The sequence below is a fragment of the Ranitomeya imitator genome, chromosome 2, assembly GCF_032444005.1.
Source record: "Ranitomeya imitator isolate aRanImi1 chromosome 2, aRanImi1.pri, whole genome shotgun sequence".
Lineage (NCBI taxonomy): Eukaryota > Metazoa > Chordata > Amphibia > Anura > Dendrobatidae > Ranitomeya > Ranitomeya imitator.
In genome coordinates, this window is record NC_091283.1 from 480,196,870 (window position 1) to 480,216,406 (window position 19,537).

The 19,537-nt window shown below is 46.5% G+C and overlaps 1 protein-coding gene across 7 annotated transcripts in view; it reads left to right on the forward strand.

Annotated features, from left to right (window-relative positions):
- The first annotated feature begins 8,124 nt into the window (after nt 1-8,124).
- The window catches only part of TLK2 (tousled like kinase 2), a 183,600-nt gene continuing 172,187 nt past the window's right edge, over nt 8,125-19,537 (forward strand). For 4 of the 7 annotated variants that reach the window (XM_069751336.1, XM_069751341.1, XM_069751337.1 and 1 more), the window contains exon 1: nt 8,581-8,718. The gene's annotated coding sequence lies outside the window, so the exon portion shown is untranslated. Of the gene's footprint in view, nt 8,719-19,537 lie in introns of all 7 variants that reach the window. The other 3 variants (XM_069751340.1, XM_069751338.1, XM_069751343.1) reach the window with 3 other exon arrangements.

Genomic DNA, 19,537 nt, shown 5'->3' on the forward strand with positions numbered 1-19,537 from the left:
GGTTTAGTCAGGGCTTTAAGGACTAAATTTAAATCCCACTGAGGGGTGTTCCTTACAGGAAGAGGTTTCGATCTACCGGCTGCCCTGATGAGCCTAGAAATCCACCAATTCCCCACCAAATCGTAGTTGAATAGAGCTCCCAAAGCTGCTACATGGACTTTCAGGGTACTTGTGGCCAGACCAATTTCTAACCCGTTTTGCAGGAATTCTAGTATGACTTTAAGAGGGACTCCCTCATCTATTTTGGCGCCCGAGGATGATAGGATTTTTTTCCAAATTTTCCCGTACTGCCTGGTTGTAATTGGTTTCCTACTTTGTAGTAGTGTAGATACCAGCCCTGGAGAAAATCCTCTGTTTTCTACTAGCTCCCTTTCAAATGCCAGACTGTCAAGTGTAAACTTGCAACCTGCGGATGATGAACTAGACCCTGAGAGAGGAGGTTTGGGAGGTCCGGGAGTACCCAAGGGTTGGAGATGGACATCCTCATCATCCAAGAAAACCAAGGCCTCTTCGGCCAGAACGGGGCTATTAAGATTACATGAGCCTCGTCCTCCCGAATCTTCCTCAGCACTGCTGGAATCAGAGCAATTGGGGGAAAGGCATATGCTAGTTGATGGTGCCAAGGAATCAAACGCATCTAATGATACAGGGCTCCCCAATAGTGTTATGGAGCAACACGTGTCTACTTTTTTGTTCAGATTGTTCGCGAAGAGGTCTATGCTCGGTGCACCCTATTTTTCTGAGATCTGGATGAACACTGTTTGGTTTAACTCCCATTCCCCTTGTTTTAGATGGGAACGACTCAGAAAATCCGCTCTGTAATTGTCCACCCCCTTTATATGAAGGCCTGACAGAGATTGAAGGTTGCCCTCGGCTATATGGAAGATCGATTTGGTTACTTCCATCAGAATCTGAGAGCGGGTACCCCCTTGGTGATTCAGGTATGCTATCACTACTCTGTTGTCTGACATAATTCTGACATGGTGGGAGTGAAGGGGATCTAGGAACTATAAGAGTGCAAACTTGCCACCAATCTAGTGACAGAATTGTGTCTGGAGATAAACTGAACGGACCTTCTAAATTCACTTTTAGAGAGACTTCTTCTGTCAAAATTCCCCATTGAAGGTCCCTCGAATGAAGCTGAGCCCATTGGACTGCAGGGATGCAGGCCGTCATGGATCCCAAGAGGGACATAGCTTGACGGAGGGTTATGGAGGGGAGATCTCGCATTCTGGATACTAGACCCACAATCTTTTGCATTTTATTTGCTGGAAGGCGGCATTCCTGTTTTACAGAGTCCAAAGTAAGACCCAGATATTCCTGGATTTGGCACGGTAACAATCTGGATTTTTTTAAGTTCACTAACCAGTCCAGGTTTTCTAATGAGTGCATGATTGTCTCTAGCTGCCTTCCGCAGGAAGGAGGAAGTCATCAAGGTATGGCACTATCAGGGTGTCTTGTTCCCTCAGGTGAGCCATTACCTCTGCAGCTAGTTTGGTGAAGACTCGCGGAGCTATGGCTAGTCCAAAGGGGAGGGCTGAGAACTGAAAATGGCATATCACCCCCCTGATGTGGATTGCTATCATGAGGAATTTTTGGTGATCTTTGTGGATAGGGACGTGGTAATAAGCGTCCTTCAGGTCCAGGACTGTCATAAAACAAAGTGGAAACAGCATTTTTATTGATGTTTTTATTGTTTCCATCTTGAACGACTGAACATTCAAATATTTGTTTAGGCTTTTCAAATTTATAATGGTCCTGTAGGACCCATCCGGCTTTTTCCTCAGGAACAATGGGGAGTAATATCCTTTCCCTCTTTCTTGGGGGGGCACCTCCTGGAGAACCCCCTTGCTTACTAACCCCATAATTTCTTGTTCTAGAGCTATTTGTTCTTCCCCTGATGATCTCAGGGATGTCATCATGAAGGAGGGATGAGGAAGTTTGTGAAATCCTAACTTTAGGCCCGACTTTATTATGTTCAAAATCCATGGACTGTTGGTGATTTTCTCCTAGGCCGAGAGAAAGAGGGACATTCAAACATTCATTGGGTGGCCTTTTTATTGTCAGTGGCGCTCTTATTGAACATATATCCCTTGTTTTTGTTTTTCTTCTCTTCCCACTTATCTTGATTTTTCCCCGGCTTCCTTCGGAAGAATCTCTTGCTCCGAAAGGGCCTCCTGTATGAAGGAAAAGCGAGGGAGGGGAATGATTTCTTTTTATTGCCTGCCTTCTCTAAGACGTCATCTAAAATGTGAGACCGAATAAGAATTCTCCTTCACAGGGGATGGAACACAACTTAGATTTTGTTTGGAGATCCCCTGGCCAAGACTTTAGCCAAAGGACTCATCTTGCAGCATTAGAAAATGCTGCTGACCTAGCTATCAGTCTGATTGAATCAGCGGAGGCATCTGCTAAGAAAGCGGCAGCTCCACGCATTACTGGCAAGGTGTTTAAGATTGAGTCACGAGATGACCTGTTCTTAAGCTGGATTTCTAGTTGATCTAACCAGACCATTAGGGAACAGGATGTGCATGCGGCAGCAACTGACGGTTTTAGCTCTCCCCAGCTGCCTCCCATGAACTTTTGAGGAAAGCATCTGCCTTTTGTCCATTGGATCTTTCAAGACCCCCATGTCCTCAAACGGAAGGGCGTACTTTTTAGATGCCTTAGCGATGGCAACATCCAGCTTAGGGGCTTTTCCCAGAAGGAGCAAGATTGGTCATCAAACGGGTATTTTCTTTTTGGCGTAAGTAATGCCTTTCTTATAGGCTTTTTTCACTCCTTTTTAATCAATGCTAGGATTTTCTCGTTGAGAGGAAAAGCCCTCCTCTTTTTTTGCTTGAGACCCCCAAACATAATGTCCTGCACCAATCTTTTTGGGTGAGGGTCTGTTAGCCCCGTAGTGTTCCTAACTGCTTTAACAAGACTGTCCGTCTCTTCCAGAGGAAAACTACGGCCCCCAGAGGAAGATGAAGATGATGAAGAGGAAGAATTAGACGTATCCGAGTCCCCCCCTTCTCCATCCGTATCACTGGACTCAAGAGTTGAAGATCTGTGCCTGGTCTTTCTTCGCTTTTTCCCCCCTTTTAGGGATCTAAAAGTATCTTCCACCTGTTTTTTTATCAGGTTTTTGAGGTCTGCTGCGAACCCGGGAAGCCCTTCGGACAGTGTCTGTTGTATGCATGCGCTGCAAAGTCTCTTCTCCCAAGTAGATGGAAGACCCTCTCTACAGAGAGCGCATACATTATACTTAGCTTTGCCTGAACTTTTCTTCCCCTATAGTAAGAAGAGACAAATATAGGCCCTTACTATCACTGGCTTTCACGGAGATTGACTTACCACCTTATGGACCCATAAATACCGGTTGGGGGTGATCTGCATCTGCCATCAGCTTATCCCTTGAGCCGGATGCTGTACTGGACTCTTTGCTATGTAGCGATCCAGAGCGTCCTTTACCGGTAGCATCCTGGTGTCCTTTCTGCGGCCGTTGCTTCTGCTGCTGCGGCGGCCGTGGTGGTGATGTCCTGGATAGGGGTGTTCCAGGTCGCTCATCGCAGGGAAATGCAGGTCAAGCTCCATAAGAAGCATTTGACCTACGTTATGCTTCCCCTTTAATAGCGGCGGTTCCTGTTCTGCCGCGCGCTATTTGTATGCCAGCACATGCGCAGTAAATGCCGGCCTCTGTGCGCGAAACAGCCACTCACCCAGGTCCCCCCGCTGACACACGCAATGCGCATGCCCAGGAATCCCAGCCCCGCACTGTGCATAATGCATAACACACTGCGGGGCAGGGATTCCCAAGGTGGGCGGCCGCACTGCCCGCACAGGCGCAGTCTGCAAGCCTGGCTGGGACGTCAGACGGCCAGAGCTTACTGCGCCTGCACAACACAGTAGTACACAGCGCAGGCGCCGGTTTTGAAGCGAAAACAGCGCGGAGGGGGTAGTGCTGAAAGCCCCTGAATATTTGAGTGACGGCAGAGTAGCGGTTCAAGCTGGGGAGTGAGGACCCGCCTCCCTGGATAAAGACATGTATTTTGGATAAGTTTCAAAACGCTTTATTTTGGGAATACATGAACCAAAAACTAAAAGAGCCACCTTGTTAGAATGCAGCATTACTGCTACACAAGGTGGCTCTTTTAGTTTATAACGGCTGGAGGGGGGTGACAGTGGCCCATAAATAATAATAATAAAAAAATATATATTCTCACCTACCGCGCCAGCCTTTCCCGCTCCTCGTGACGCTCCGGTCCCAAGAATGCATTGCACCGCTACATCATCACGTGTTATTGCCGCAATGCATTACTGGGAACGGAGCGTTGCGACGAGCATCGGTAAAGGCCTGGCCTGGATCCTGGGGCCGCCAGAAGGTGAGTATATAACTATTTTTTATTTTAATTCTTTTTTTTAACAGGGATATGGTGCCCACATTGCTATATACTACGTGGGCTGTTATATACTGTGTGGGCTGTGTTATATACTGTTATATACTACATGGGCTGTGCAATATACTATGTGGGCTGTGTTATATACTACGTCGCTGTGCTATATACTGTGTGGGCGGTGCTATATACTACGTGGCTGTGCAATGTACTATGTGGCTGTGTTATATACTCCGTGAGCTGTGCTATATACGTGGGCTGTGTTATATAGTACGTCGCTGTGCTATATACTATGTGGGCTGTGCTACATACTACGTGGCTGTGCAATATACTACATGGCTTTGTTATATACTACGTGGGCTGTTATATACTGCGTGAGCTGTGCTATATACTACGTGGATGTGCAATATAGTACGTGGGCTGCGCTATATACTACACACATATTCTAGAATACCCGATGCATTAAAATCGGGCCACCATCTAGTTAGATTATACTCACCCAGGGGCGGTCCAGGTCCGATGGGTGTCGTGGTCCGGCGCCTCCCATCTTCATGCGATGACGTCCTCTTCTTTGCTTCCTGTCGCGGTTCCTGCACAGGTGTACTGATTTGTCCTGTTGAAGGCAGCGTAAAGTACTGCAGTGCGCAGGCGCTGAGCCTCTCTGACCTTTCCCGACGCCTGCGAACTGCAACATGCAGATGTGAAACCTGGATGGTAAAGAAACAATATGAACCTACTCAAAGAATGTGAATAAACCAAAAAAATCATAGCATAAAATATATATGATTTTATTGAATGACAATATTAAAAACATGAAATAGCAGGGAAACTGAAAAGACAACATCAAAATACCATAGTACAGAGAAAAACATTATTAAGAAAACTGACCAAAAATCATGGTTCAATATCAAAAAATCCCTTTAAAAAAATCTTTATAATGTGCAAAAAGAGACTTACAGGACAAAAAAAATGTGTCCAAAGATAAAGTGTATAAAGAGCATAAAGGGAAAGGGATTAAAATAAATAATTACCAATGGTCAGTAACATGTAGCTCCTGTGACTCCAACGTACGTGACTCCTTCAGAAAGCCATTGGAGCAATTTTTAATATTGAAATTCAATAAAATCATATATATTTTTCTTCTATGATGCTTTTGGTTTATTCACATTCTTTGAGTAGGTTCATATTGTTTTTTTGTGAATATCTGAAACTTATGTTGTTTCATTAGAGTGAGTTTATCTCCCACTGGTTGTTGTTTTTATGATAAAGAAACAAGACAGAAGAAGAACTGACACCTTTGAAATGTGGTGCTGGAGAAGGATGTTATCAGCACCATGGAAGGCAAGAACCAATCAATTTTGGAACAAATCAAGCCAAACATGTCACTCAAAGTAAGGATCACCGAGCTGCGACTTGCCTACATTGGACACATCATACCAAGAGAGGAATCACTGGAGAAGGACATCATGGTCAGGAGAAAAAAAAGGAACAAGGAGAAAAGGAAGACCAGCAACACAATGGCTTGGAGAAGACCCTGGTGGACATATCTGGGCTTGCCCAAGACTGGTCTTCCTGCATAGCGTTCATCCATGGCTCGAGATTGAGCAGAAGGACGTTTAATAAAAAAAAGCGACTTTCTCAGGGTTCCTGTCCAGCAGCCATAGATTACTGACATGACCGATGGACCGGGTTCTGCCAACCGGTTCACAGCAACTCTCTGCAATGCCCCTAGAGATGATGTCACCAGAGGAAGGAGGCGGCCTGTTGCTCTCCAAAGGCCGGTGCTGCTGTTCGGTGGGGTAATAAGGTGACCACAGGCGCGCTTGGCCTAATGACAAGTGTTTTATGGCCAAAAGATTGGAAAATAATATACACACTCGGCATCAGAACAACCCACTTTAACCCCTTTCTGACCTCGGACGGGATAGTACGTCCGAGGTCACATCCCCCGCTTTGATGCAGGGCTCCGGCGGTGAGCCCGCATCAAAGCCGGAACATATCAGCTGTTTTGAGCAGCTGACATGTGCCCGCAATAGCGGCGGGTGAAATCGCTATTAACTAGTTAAATGCCGCTGTCAAACGCTGACAGCGGCATTTAACCGGCGCTTCCAGCCGGAAATAAGCGCACTGCCGACCCCCGTCACATGATCGGGGTCAGCGATGCATCAGAAGGGTAACAATAGAGGTCCTTGAGACCTCTATGGTTACTGATCCTGGCTAGCTGTGAGCGCCCCCCTGTGGTCGGCGCTCATAGCAAGCCTGCATTTCTGCTGCATAGCAGCGATCTAATGATCGCTGCTATGTAGCAGAGCCAATCGAGCTGTGCCAGCTTCTAGCCTCCCATGGAGGCTATTGAAGCATGGCAAAAGTTAAAAAAAGTTTAAAAAAAATGTGAAAAAAATAAAAGTTTAAATCACCCCCCTTTCACCCCCTTCAAAATAAATCAATAAAAAAAAAAAAATCAAACCTACACATATTTGGTACCGCCGGGTTCAGAATCGCCTGATCTATCAATAAAAAAAAGGTTTAACCTGATCACTAAATGGCGAGAAAAAAATGTGAAACACCAGAATAAGGTTTTTTTGGTCGCCGCGACATTGCATTAAAATGCAATAACGGGCGATCAAAAGAACGTATCATTAAAAACGCCAGCTCGGCGTGCAAAAAATAAGCCCTCACCCGACCCCAGATCACGAAAAATGGAGACGCTACGGGTATCGGAAAATGGCGTTTTTTTTTTTTAGCAAAGTTTGGATTGTTTTTTCACCACTTAGATAAAAGAGAACCTAGACATATTTGGTGTCTAGGAACTCGTAATGACCTGGAGAATCATAATGGCCGATCAGTTTTAGCATTTAGTGAACCTAGCAAAAAAGCCAAACAAAAAACAAGTGTGGGATTGCAATTTTTTTGCAATTTCACCGCACTGGGAATTTTTTTCCAGTTTTCTAGGACATGACATGCTAAAACCAATGATGTTGTTCAAAAGTACAACTCGTCCCGCAAAAAATAAGCCCTCACATGGCAATATTGACGGAAAAATAAAAAAGTTATGGCTCAGGGAAGGAGGGGAGCGAAAAACGAACACGGAAAAACAAAAAATCCCAAGGTCATGAAGGGGTTAAAATGATTTTGTATTCTATTTTCTCCAGTGCACACTGTAGAGTTGCCCTGGGAAACACGGTCGAGCTGTGGTTTTATCTCCCATATAAAAATGGGAGAAAGTTTAATATTAGAGTTGCAGGTCCCCAATATGGCGCCTTCGGCTGTGCAGTGTCATGTGTCCTGCAGGAGGCGGAGCTGCCAGGATCAGCACAGGATGATCAATCACCCAATACCTGGGTCAGGTAAGCCACACTTGTCCAGAACAGAGCCTTCCCATAATTCTTTTCACCTACCCCCACGCCCATTGGTTGAATTGGTAGAAGTGGGCGTTGTCTCCTCTACTTTGCAATTCCCTCCTCGAATTCGGGCCCTAAAAGACCACGTGACTCCAAGTGACTCATAACAGTCAACCTGACTCATGTAAACCAATCATCTTCTAGCTCTTTTTTTCCTCACAACGCGGTAGGTGGGGTAGTTGTGACTCCTCCCCTGGGCAGCTCCCAGTTAATCACATTGCATCTTTGTCGGCTTCTCTTTGCAGGCGTGGCCATCTGGACTTTACCCACATGTCTGGTTTTAACCAATCGTTAGTCAGAGTTTCTCCTCCCCTCGGAGGGCGGGAAGCGGTGCGCGTTTCCCTGTCGGATGCGCGCCCACGGCGCCTTGGTCTTGGCGCGTTTTTCTTTCCACTGTGAACGCGCCTTGTGCTCCGGATCTCGCGAGAAATCCAGCGGTTTCACTATCGTGTTTACACTAATTAAACCCATTACCCCCCGATAATCCGAACCGAGCCGATCCGGATTAAGTCGGGCGGGTGGTTCCGGAGCGGATCCGATCCCTTCGGGCAGAAAATCACCTCACGTTCTCCCCACCCCCCCCCGACCCCCCTTTTATCAGTCGCCCCTGTCTGACGTAAAATACTCAATTTTTTTTTCAATATTTGGTGACGTAAAATATCGCCTTCTCCAGGTGGGGAAACAATCCTGTCCCCGGGGTGGGGGGGCCTTCTGGAATTTTCCTCCCCCGCCCCCCATGAGCGGACTCCCCGCACTAGTGAGGTGCGGCGCCGGGGTCCGCGACTAGGAAAGCCCGAGGATTTGCGGCCTAGTGACGGGAGTGCAGAAACACGACGGAGGAGGAAGGTGAGGCCGCCAGGAAAGGCCGCATCCCCCGTCGGGGACCCCGAGGCGGGAGATACCCCAAGGTCTGGGGGCAGAAATACCGAGGGCAGGAGGTAAGAAGCGAGGAGGGCCGGGGGACAGCAGGGCCTACGTGCCGGGGGCCACACACCGGGCGGCCAGGGAATACCCCGGGCTCAGGGATGTCATTGTGTCCAGTGTGGGATATAATGTGTAATATAGGAATGGCCGGAATACAGTGTGTGTATACTATGGATCATAGGGGGAAAGTGGGGCTACACATCTACCTGCGGATGAGATAGACCCTGAGATGTCATTGTTCACGGTGTAATATAGTGTGTATATACTATGTATCATAGGGGGAAAGTGGGGGCTAACTGCTGGGAAAGAGGGGCTACGCATCTACCTGTAATACCTGCGGCTGAGATACACCGAGGGATGTCATTGTGTCCAGTGTGGGATATAATATGTAATATAGGAATGGCCGGAATACAGTGTGTGTATACTATGGATCATAGGGGGAAAGTGGGGCTACACATCTACCTGCGGATGAGATAGACCCTGAGATGTCATTGTTCACGGTGTAATATAGTGTGTATATACTATGTATCATAGGGGGACAGTGGGGGCTAACTGCTGGGAAAGAGGGGCTACGCATCTACCTGTAATACCTGCGGCTGAGATACACCGAGGGATGTCATTGTGTCCAGTGTGGGATATAATATGTAATATAGGAATGGCCGGAATACAGTGTGTATATACTATGGATCATAGGGGGAAAGTGGGGACTTAGGCTACGTTCACATTAGCATTTTGCGGGGCTGCGTCGGGTGCAGCCGCGGCGACGCATACGTCATGCGCCCCTATATTTAACATGGGGGCGCATGGACATGCGTTGTGACGCATGCGTCTTTTTTGGCGCAAGCGTCAGGGCGCAGAGGACGCAGTAAGTTGCATTTTTTTTGCGTCCAAAATCATGCCAAAAAAAGACGCATGCGTCACAAAATGATGCGTTTTGTATGCGTTCTTGTTTGCGTTGTGCGTTGCGTCGCCGAAGCAGCACCGCACAACGCAAATGTGAACGTAGCCTAACTGCTGGGAAAGAGCGGCTACACATCTACCTGCGATGGCTGTGATACACCGAAAGATATCATTGTCCAGTAGTGTATATACTATGTATCATAGGGGGAAAGGGCGGCTACATATCTGCCTGCGATATCCGCGGATGAGATACACCGAGATGTCATTGTCCACGTTGTAATATAGTGTATAAGTATACACTGTCTACTGTGCATTGGGGGAAAGGGGGGCTACATATCTGCTTACGATACCTGCGGCTGAGATACACAGAGAGGTTTCATTGTCCACGGTGTAATATAGTGTATATACTATGTTTCGTAGGAGTAAAGTGGAGGTTAACACTGCTGGGAATGTGGGGCTACACAGCTGCCTGCGATACTTGCAACTGAGATACACTGAGAGATGTCATTGTCCACTGTGCAATATAGTGTATATGCTATGGGCCATAGGGGAAAGTGAGGGCTAACACTGCTGTGAAAGAGGGGATGCATATCCGCCTGTGTCGCTAAGATACATGAGCTACACCGAGAGATGTCATTGTCCACTGTGGGATATAATGTGTAATATAGGAATGGCCGGAATATAGTTTGTGTATATACTATGTATCATAGAGGGAAAGTGGGCGCTAACTGCTAAGAAAGTGGGCTACACATCTACCTGAGTCAGAGATAATCTGAGAGGTGTCATTGTCCACAGTATAATATAGTGTGTATACTATGTGTCATAGGAGTAAAGTGGGGGTTAACACTGCTGGGAATGTGGGGCTACACAGCTGGCTGAGATACACTGAGAGGTGTCATTGTCCACTGTGGGATATAGCGTGTAATATAGTCTATGGTCTATATGGTCTATAAAGACGCGCCGCATGTGCGTATATGCAGTTCTGCGACCTGCTTATTTGAACACATAGTGGAGATGGGATTTCATAAAATCCCATCCACTATGCTGTAACATTTGGACGCTGCGGCTGTACGCATTGTCCAATCCGCAGCGTTTCCTGACCATGGAAACCTACCCTTGCGAGTGCAATGCGAGAAACTCGCGCATCAATACCCGGCACTGCCGCAGGCAGTTCAAACAGGAGCGTTCAGCTGCATAGAAATACATGCAGCCGCACACTCTGTCCCGAGTGCTGGCGGCAGTGCCTGGTATTGATGTGAGAGACTTGCGCGAGTTTCTCGCATCACACTCGCAAGTGTGTCCCTGGCCTAAGGGTACCTTCACACTCAGCAACGCTGCAGCGATACCGACAACGATGTCGATCGCTGCAGCATCGCTGTTTGGTCGCTGGAGAGCTGTCACACAGACAGCTCTCCAGCGACCAACGATGCCGGTAACCAGGGTAAACATCGGGTTACTAAGCGCAGGGCCGCGCTTAGTAACCCGATGTTTACCCTGGTTACCAGCGTAAAAGTAAAAAAAACAAACACTACATACTTACCTTCCGCTGTCTGTCCCCGGCGCTGTGCTTTCCTGCACTGACTGTGAGCACAGCGGCCGGAAAGCAGGGCGGTGACGTCACCGCTGTGCTCTGCTTTCCGGCTGGCCGACGCTCACAGTGCAGAGAAGCACAGCGCCGGGGACAGACAGCGGAAGGTAAGTATGTAGTGTTTGTTTTTTTTTACTTTTACGCTGGTAACCAGGGTAAACATCCGGTTACTAAGCGTGGCCCTGCGCTTAGTAACCCGATGTTTACCCTGGTTACCAGTGAAGACATCGCTGAATCGGCGTCACACACGCTGATTCAGTGATGTCTGCAGGGAGTCCAGCGACGAAATAAAGTTCTGGACTTTCTGCAGCGACCAACGACATCACAGCAGGGGCCTGATCGCTGCTGCGTGTCAAACTGAACGATATCGCTAGCCAGGACGCTGCAACGTCACGGATCGCTAGCGATATCGTTCAGTGTGAAGGTACCTTTAGACATACCCAGTAACTGGAAATGGCACTCACATTAACCTAACGTCCGCCAAACCCATCAACATAGACTGGTTTGGCCAACAGTCTGTGTACAAATAATTATCAAGGGAGTTAAGTTTCTGACATGTCTGACTTTGGACTGCCAATCCTTTTGCTCTCTTAAAGGGAACCTGTCACCCCGTTTTTTGAGATTGAGCTATAAATACTGTTAAATAGGGCCTGCGCTGTGTTCCTATAGTGTATGTAGTGTACCCCGATTCCCCATGTATGCTGAGAAATAACTTACCAAAGTCGCCGTTTTCGCCTGTCAATCAGGCTGGTCAGGTCGGGAGGGCGTGGTGACATCGGTGGTTCTTCCTCAGCTTTACGTTGGTGGCGTAGTGGCGTAGTGGTGAACAAGCAGCGCGCGATCTGCGCTGTAATCCCTTGCATCGGTGGGGGCGGCCATCTTCCTGGGGCCGCGCGTGCGCATATCGAGTGCTCTGCTGCACGGGGCTTCAGGAAAATGGCCGCGGGATGCCGCGCATGCGCATTAGAGATCGCGGCGGCCATTTTCCCAAAGCCGAGATGCAAACTCGGCTTTGGGAAAATGGCCGCCGTGATCTCTAATGCGCACGCGCGGCATCCCGCGGCCATTTTCCTGAAGCCCCGTGCAGCAGAGCACTCGATATGCGCACGCGCGGCCCCAGGAAGATGGCCGCCCCCACCGACGAAAGGGATGACAGCGCAGATCGCGCGCTGTGTCTTCACCACTACGCCACCAACGTAAAGCTGAGGAAGAACCACCGATGTCACCACGCCCTCCCGACCTGACCAGCCTGATTGACAGGCGAAAACGGCGACTTTGGTAAGTTATTTCTCAGCATACATGGGGAATCGGGGTACACTACATACACTATAAGAACACACAGCGCAGGCCCTATTTAACAGTATTTATAGCTCAATCTCAAAAAACGGGGTGACAGGTTCCCTTTAACTAAGCCAGAGGTCTCTATCAGTGGCTTTTTCCTAGAGAACAAGGGAGTGCTTGGCATAGCAAACGCTCCTATGTATTGGACATATGGTGAGATAGGTACTAGCCAAACCAACATTCGTCTGACAGCTATCTAATGTGTAAGGGGGCTTTAGGCCATTTTACATAGGCCAATGAGCAAGCAAACATGGGTGTGTATGAATATATGCTCCCAACCCTTGGTCCGTGTAAACGCTTTCACCAGTCACACGAGGGAATGCTTTCTTGTCAATTGTTGGCAACTTTCATGTGGTTATTAAAATCATTATTGGTAGGTGGCACATTGTCCCATGTAAAGAGAGCTGTGCTGCCGATAGCAGTGAAACTGTGTGTAAAGGTGCCGTCACATTAAGCGACGCTGCAGCGATATAGGCAATGATGCCGATCGCTGTTTCGTCGCTGTGTGGTCGCTGGAGAGCTGTCACACAGACAGCTCTCCAGCGACCAACGATGCCGAAGTCCCCTGGTAACCAGGGTAAACATCGGGTTACTAAGCGCAGGGCCGCGCTTAGTAACCCAATGTTTACCCTGGTTACCAGCGTAAAAGTAAAAAACAAACAGTACATACTTACATTCCGGTGTCTGTCCCCTCGCCGTCAGCTTCCCGCACTGACTGTGAGCGCCGGCCGGCTGTAAAACAGAGCAGTGACGTCACCGCTGTGCTTTACGGCTGGCGCTCAGTCGGTGCCGGAAGCTGAAGGCGAGGGACGTGACCAGACACCGGAATGTAAGTATGTAGTGTTTTTTTTTTTTACATTTACAATGGTAACCAGGGTAAACATCGGGTTACTAAGCTTGGCCCTGCGCTTAGTAACCTGATGTTTACCCTGGTTACTGGGGACTTCGGGATCGTTGGTCGCTGGAGAGCTGTCTGTGACAGCTCTCCAGCGACCAAACAGCGACGCTGCAGCGTCGCTTAATGTGACGGTACCTTTACTGTGAATGTGGAGTCACAAGGAATCCACCTCAAACAAGAGACATCACTAATTTTTCTTTGTTTTTCTCTCAGCAAGGTCTTCAAAACCTCATTGGAAAAAAACTCTCTGAGCAACAATATGGATTTTCCATTCAAATAAATATTGTTCAGAGTATTTGAAGCATTTTTATATGTCTGTTTTTTAGAGTAGATCTGCTTGAAAGAAAACCTAATTGAACCTAGCGTATACCTCCAGGGGATCATCTTGAGGAATTATTGGTTGGAGTGGTATCTAAGAAATTTTTACTTTTATTGATACATGACTCTGAAAAAAGTTATAATTAAGTTGTTCCTTCAATTTAAAGAAATGGAGTCTGTTTGCTATGGACAGCAATCACTAATATATGTCTTGTTCAATTTAAAAAGATTTACTACTTAATTGCATAAAAAAAGTGGAGTTGAGCATTCTATATTTGTGTTTTGGGCTCTTTGGTTCTTGCCCACAGTTTCTTGATGATCTAGAAGATAACTTTACTCAGCTCTCTATAAATGGTGTATTTTACCCATGGAAATGTTATGTCATGTGCATCATCTAAACGGAGTTGATTTGCAATAAAAGCTTTAAGGGAGTTTATGGAGCTGCCGGCTAATGCTCTATAACCCGTACTAGTGTCCCCAAAAACTAAACATACTAATGTATGGATTTCCTAATTAGGGTATGTGCACAAGTTCAGGAATCTTCGCGTTTTTTCGTGATAAAAACGCATAAAGCATACATATGCATCCTATCATTTAGAATGCATTCTGCAATTTTTGTGCGTTTTTTTTCCGCTAAAAAAAGCATCGTGGTAAAAAAAAGCAGCATGTTAATAAATTTTGCGGATTTTCCGCGTTTTTCCCGCTATTTAATGCATTGGGAAAAACCGTGCAAAAAACGCATGCGGATTTCTGGCAGAAATGTCCGGTTTTTGTCAGGAAATTTCTGCAAGAAATCCTGACGTGTGCTCATAGCCTAACTGGTGGCCTGGTACTGCCCATCACAGCTCCCCTCCAGCGTAGCCTTTGCAGTTGGTTTTGTGCATGCTCATAGCCACCTGGGAAACATAGCAAATGAACTCTGGAATCCTTACACACCTGAAGTACAGCTGAGGGTATGGCAGGGGTTCCCTAGTTTAATTTGCGTAACATTTTTTTTTTTTTTTTTTGATTGTTGAATTATATGTCAGAGGTTTTTATAGAATAGCCAAGGATGTTGGAAAAACTCTTCTATAAATATTGATGTGCTAGAAGGAGCAGATGCCGTGGTTTGATTATTGAGATACTGACTTTTCAGAAGGAACCATTTTTTTTTTATATGTATCAACAGACAGACAATGTTTCAATATTATTAATCCCTCCTAGTATGAGGCTGTCGAGTTCGTGTCAGGAAACCCTTGGCCAGTCTGTGTATTGCGGTCATAGTAGGGACCACCAAAGAAACCAACCTAATTAAAGGGAATGTCAGCAGGGTTTTGCTATGGAATCTGATAGCGGCATGAGACAGGATCTGACACACAGATTTCAGGGATGTGTCACTTATTAGGCTGTGTGCTATTGTTTCAATACATTGAAACAATAGCACACAGGAGATTCAGTGCCCAGACTGGTTCCCCCCTGCATTCTGGTCCACATCCAATCCTAGTACTGATAAGCAGGTTGCTATCAATATACAATGTTCAGAGCTGCTAATCAGGGGTGTGGGCTGAGTTAGGCCCCTTTCACACATCGGTTTTTTGCCATTAGTCACAACCCATTGGCTCGACTGATCCGTCGCAGTTTGTGAAAAACTGATGCGACGGATCCGACTAGGGGGACTGTCATTTGGCGGATCCGGCGCCCATAGGCTTCCATTCTAGCAAACAGCGACGGATCCTTCACTGTCCGTTTTTTTTTCAACGGAGACAAAAACATTACTTTGTCCGTTGTCTGCGGCTGCCGGACAAACTATTTTCGACGGATCTGGCGAACAACAGATGAAACGTGAGGCCATCCGTCGTTAATACAAGTCTATGACAAAAAAACGGAGCCGGCGGCATCAGTCGCCGGATCCGTGTTTTTCAAAATTTGACGGATTGCAACTGATACAACTGTATCACCCAGTAAACTAAGTGATACATCACTGGAATCAGGGTCTCTCTACCTACATTATGCTGCTCTCGGATGAGGAAGAAACTTATGTCAGCACTAGATGGTGGCCCGATTCTAATGCATCGGGTATTCTAGAATATGTATTTATGTATGTATATAGCAGCCACATAGTATATAGCACAGGCCACGTAGTATATAGGAGCCATATAGTGTATATAGCAGACAAATACTACGTGGCCTGTGCTATATACTATGTGGCTGCTATATACATGCATATTGTAGAATACATGATGCGTTAATACAGGCCACGCAGTATATAACAGACAGGCATGAGTAAGACCGATTCAGGTCGAAATGCGTAGCCTTATCTATTACAAACACCTGTCTGGTCCACCACATGTAAGGATTGTCTATTTTAACCATTTGGATTATTAAAGATTTCAAGTTTTTATCGGAGCTGGAGTATCTATTTTCTGTTGGATTTACTATATAACAGAGCCCACGCAGTATATAGCAGCCACGTAGTATATAACACAGGCGACGTAGTATATAACACAGGCCACGCAGTATATAACACTGGCCACGTAATATATAGCACAGCCCACGCAGTATATAGCAGCCACGTAGTATAGCACATAGGCAGTGTTATATACTACGTGGGCTATGTAGTATATAGCAGCCACGCGGTATCTAACACAGCCCACGTAGTATACAGCAGTGTGGGCATCATATCCCTGTAAAAAAAAAAAAATAATTTAAAATAAAAAAGTTATATACTCACCCGCCGGGATCCACCGAAGCTCCGGCGATACGTGCGCGGCTGCTGCCATCTTCCGTTTCCGGCGATGCATTGTGAAATTACCCAGATGACTTAGTGGTCTCGCGAGACCGCTAAGTCTTCTGGGTAATTTCGCAATGCATCGCCGGGAACGGAAGATGGTGGCCAGCACGAGCGCATCGTCGGACGACGGAGGGTGAGAATAGCAGGTTTTATGTTTTTTTTAAATTATTTTTAACATTAGATCTTTTTACTATTGATGCCGCATACGGAGCATCAATAGTAAAAAGTTGGGGAGACACAGGGTTAATTGCTGCGGTTACGGAGTGCGTTACCCGCGGCATAACGCCCTCCATTACCGCCGGCATTAACCCTGTGTGAGCGGTAACTGGAGGGGAGTATGCGGGCGCCGGGCACTGACTGTGGGGAGTAAAGAACGGGCATTTTCTTCCGGACTGTGCCCGTTGCTGATTGGTCGTGGCAAAATCAGCGACTTGGATTTCCAAGACAGACAGAGGCCGCGACCAATGAATATCCGTGACAGAAAGACGGAAGTGACCCATAGACAGTTATACAGTAGATGTGAGTAGTGAATAAAGATGCCAAGATTTCTAAACATACCGTAATTCTCTGTAACGATGGCAGCTGCTTCTTGAACTTTTGATAAAAATTTGATTATATTTAGCCTCTCTAAAAGGAGGGTCACTAGTTTTGCAGGGATTCTACATTTTAATATGAATACTGCAACTATACTATATTAAAGGTGTTTCCTACAAAAAAACCTCTATCAACTATCTATGGTGAAGATGATGTAAGATTGCCTGGTCCCTTCAGTGTTGCTGCTCTTATAGAAAATTATTGAATGGAGTGGCGGAGGAATCGATGTCCTTCTAATCCAGATTCCTATCACTGTGGCTTGGGAATTAAGGGATGGGGAACCTTTAGGCTGTGTGCACACGTTGTTGATTTTTCGTGTTTTTTTTTTTGCAGTTTTTCGCTATAAAACCGCAAAAAAACAGCATACATTATGCATCCCATCATTTAGAATGAATTCCGCCATTTTTGTGCACATGAGGCATTTTTTTCCGCGAAAAAAAACGCATCGCGGTAAAATCGCAGCATGTTCATTAATTTTGCGGTTTTTTTTTTTGCCGATTTCCCACTATATAATGCATCGGGAAATGTCCGGGAAAATCCGCAAAAAAAAAAACGCGCAAAAAAACGCATGCAGATTTCATGCAGAAAATTTCAGGTTTCTCTCAGGTAATTTCTGCTAGAAATCCTGAACGTGTGCACATAGCCTAAACCTCCAACCTCACTATTACTGTGAGGCCCCTGTGAGGTTGCATTTATTGCCTACATTGTGTATAGTTGATGATTGTTGTTTATAGAAAGTCAGTATATAGCTGAGCTACACACAGGCTGCGATAGTAGTTCAGCATGACTGTCACCTTCCACAGAATGACAGTTGTGGGACCATGTGATCTGCATGGGACTGCCTTTTGTCAACTGGATTTTTCTGTGATTTCAAGGTCATGTTAGTATCCCATGTTCACGTGAAATAAGCGTGGTATATGGGGTAGCCGCACAGATAAATCTTAGCTCGGTGAGCCACCTGCAAAGAGTTGGGTGACGGGTGTCTGTGTAGCCCCGGCGTGGGTTAGTCGTGCAGGATTATTCCAATTGGGAATGATAATTTATTTAAGGTATTCTGCCCCCTTCCCCCCCCAATCCTGTGAAGGCAGATCGATATGTAAAGGAGGCATACCGTAATAGCTGCGCACCTTGCAATCTCGTAGACAACACTCATCTGTCTGATTGCACTTTGGTAATAAACCTTCTGATGCATCTTGGAGCTTCTATGTGTGAATAGTAGTTGAATCCATCTCTATCCCCCCCTCCTGGCAGCATCTGTTTTGTGAGGTATGTGGCCTGCGAGGTAAAATGGTGTCTCCTTTTTAGAGAAAGGCAGCATTTAATAATTAGGGGGAGGGAGGTCAGAGTGTGAAGCTTATGAAATACCTTCCTAACAGGGAATCAGGAGGCCAGGGCTTCTGAACGACACAAGATGTGTCTATACATGCGGTTTCCTCTTTGCAGAAGGAGGCTTTGTCTGCATTGATTTACAGTCAAGGGAGGGAAAGAGGTCAACCTTTTAAGGCCTTGGTGTTAGTGGGAGTCCCTGTATGATGCTGCTAGTTGCTGTATTGTATTACTTAAAGCTCCATTTTCACTGAGGCCATAAACATGACAGAATCAATTATTAAAACTCCGCTATTGTGAATGCAAAAAAAGTAATCTGACATGTCTGATTTCTAGGCCGATCTTCAGTAGTAAAGTAACGATGAAGAGTTAAATGTTAGGGCCAATCTTTTTTTTTTTTTTTAACCCCTTTCTGACCTTAGATGTACTATCCCGTCGAGGTGCCCTGGGCCTATCTGACCCTCGACGGGATAGTACGTCATATGTGATCGGCAGCGCTCACGGGGGAGCGCCGCCGATCGCGGCCTGACATCTGGCACTATATGCCAGGAGCGGTCACGGACCGCCCCCGGCACATTAACCCCCGGCACACCGCGATCAAACATGATCGCGATGTGCCGGCGGTATAGGGAAGCATCGCGCAGGGAGGGGGCTCCCTGCGGGCTTCCCTGAGCCTCCCGCAGCAACGCGATGTGATCGCGTTGCTGCGAGGGTCTCCTACCTCCTTCCTCGCTGCAGTCCCCGGATCCAAGATGGCCGCAGCATCCGGGTCCTGCAGGGAGGGAGGTGGCTTCACAGAGCCTGCTCAGAGCAGGCACTGTGAAGCCTGCACTGCTGTAAGTCAGATCGGTGATCTGACAGAGTGCTGTGCAAACTGTCAGATCACCGATCTGTGATGTCCCCTGCTGGGACAAAGTAAAAAAGTAAAAAAAAAAAATTCCAAATGTGTAAAAAAATAAATAAATAAATAAAAAAAAATATTCCTAAATAATGAAAAAAAAAATATTATACCCATAAATACATTTCTTTATCTAAATAATAATAAAAAAACAATAAAAGTACACATATTTAGTATCGCCGCGTCCGTAATGACCCCAC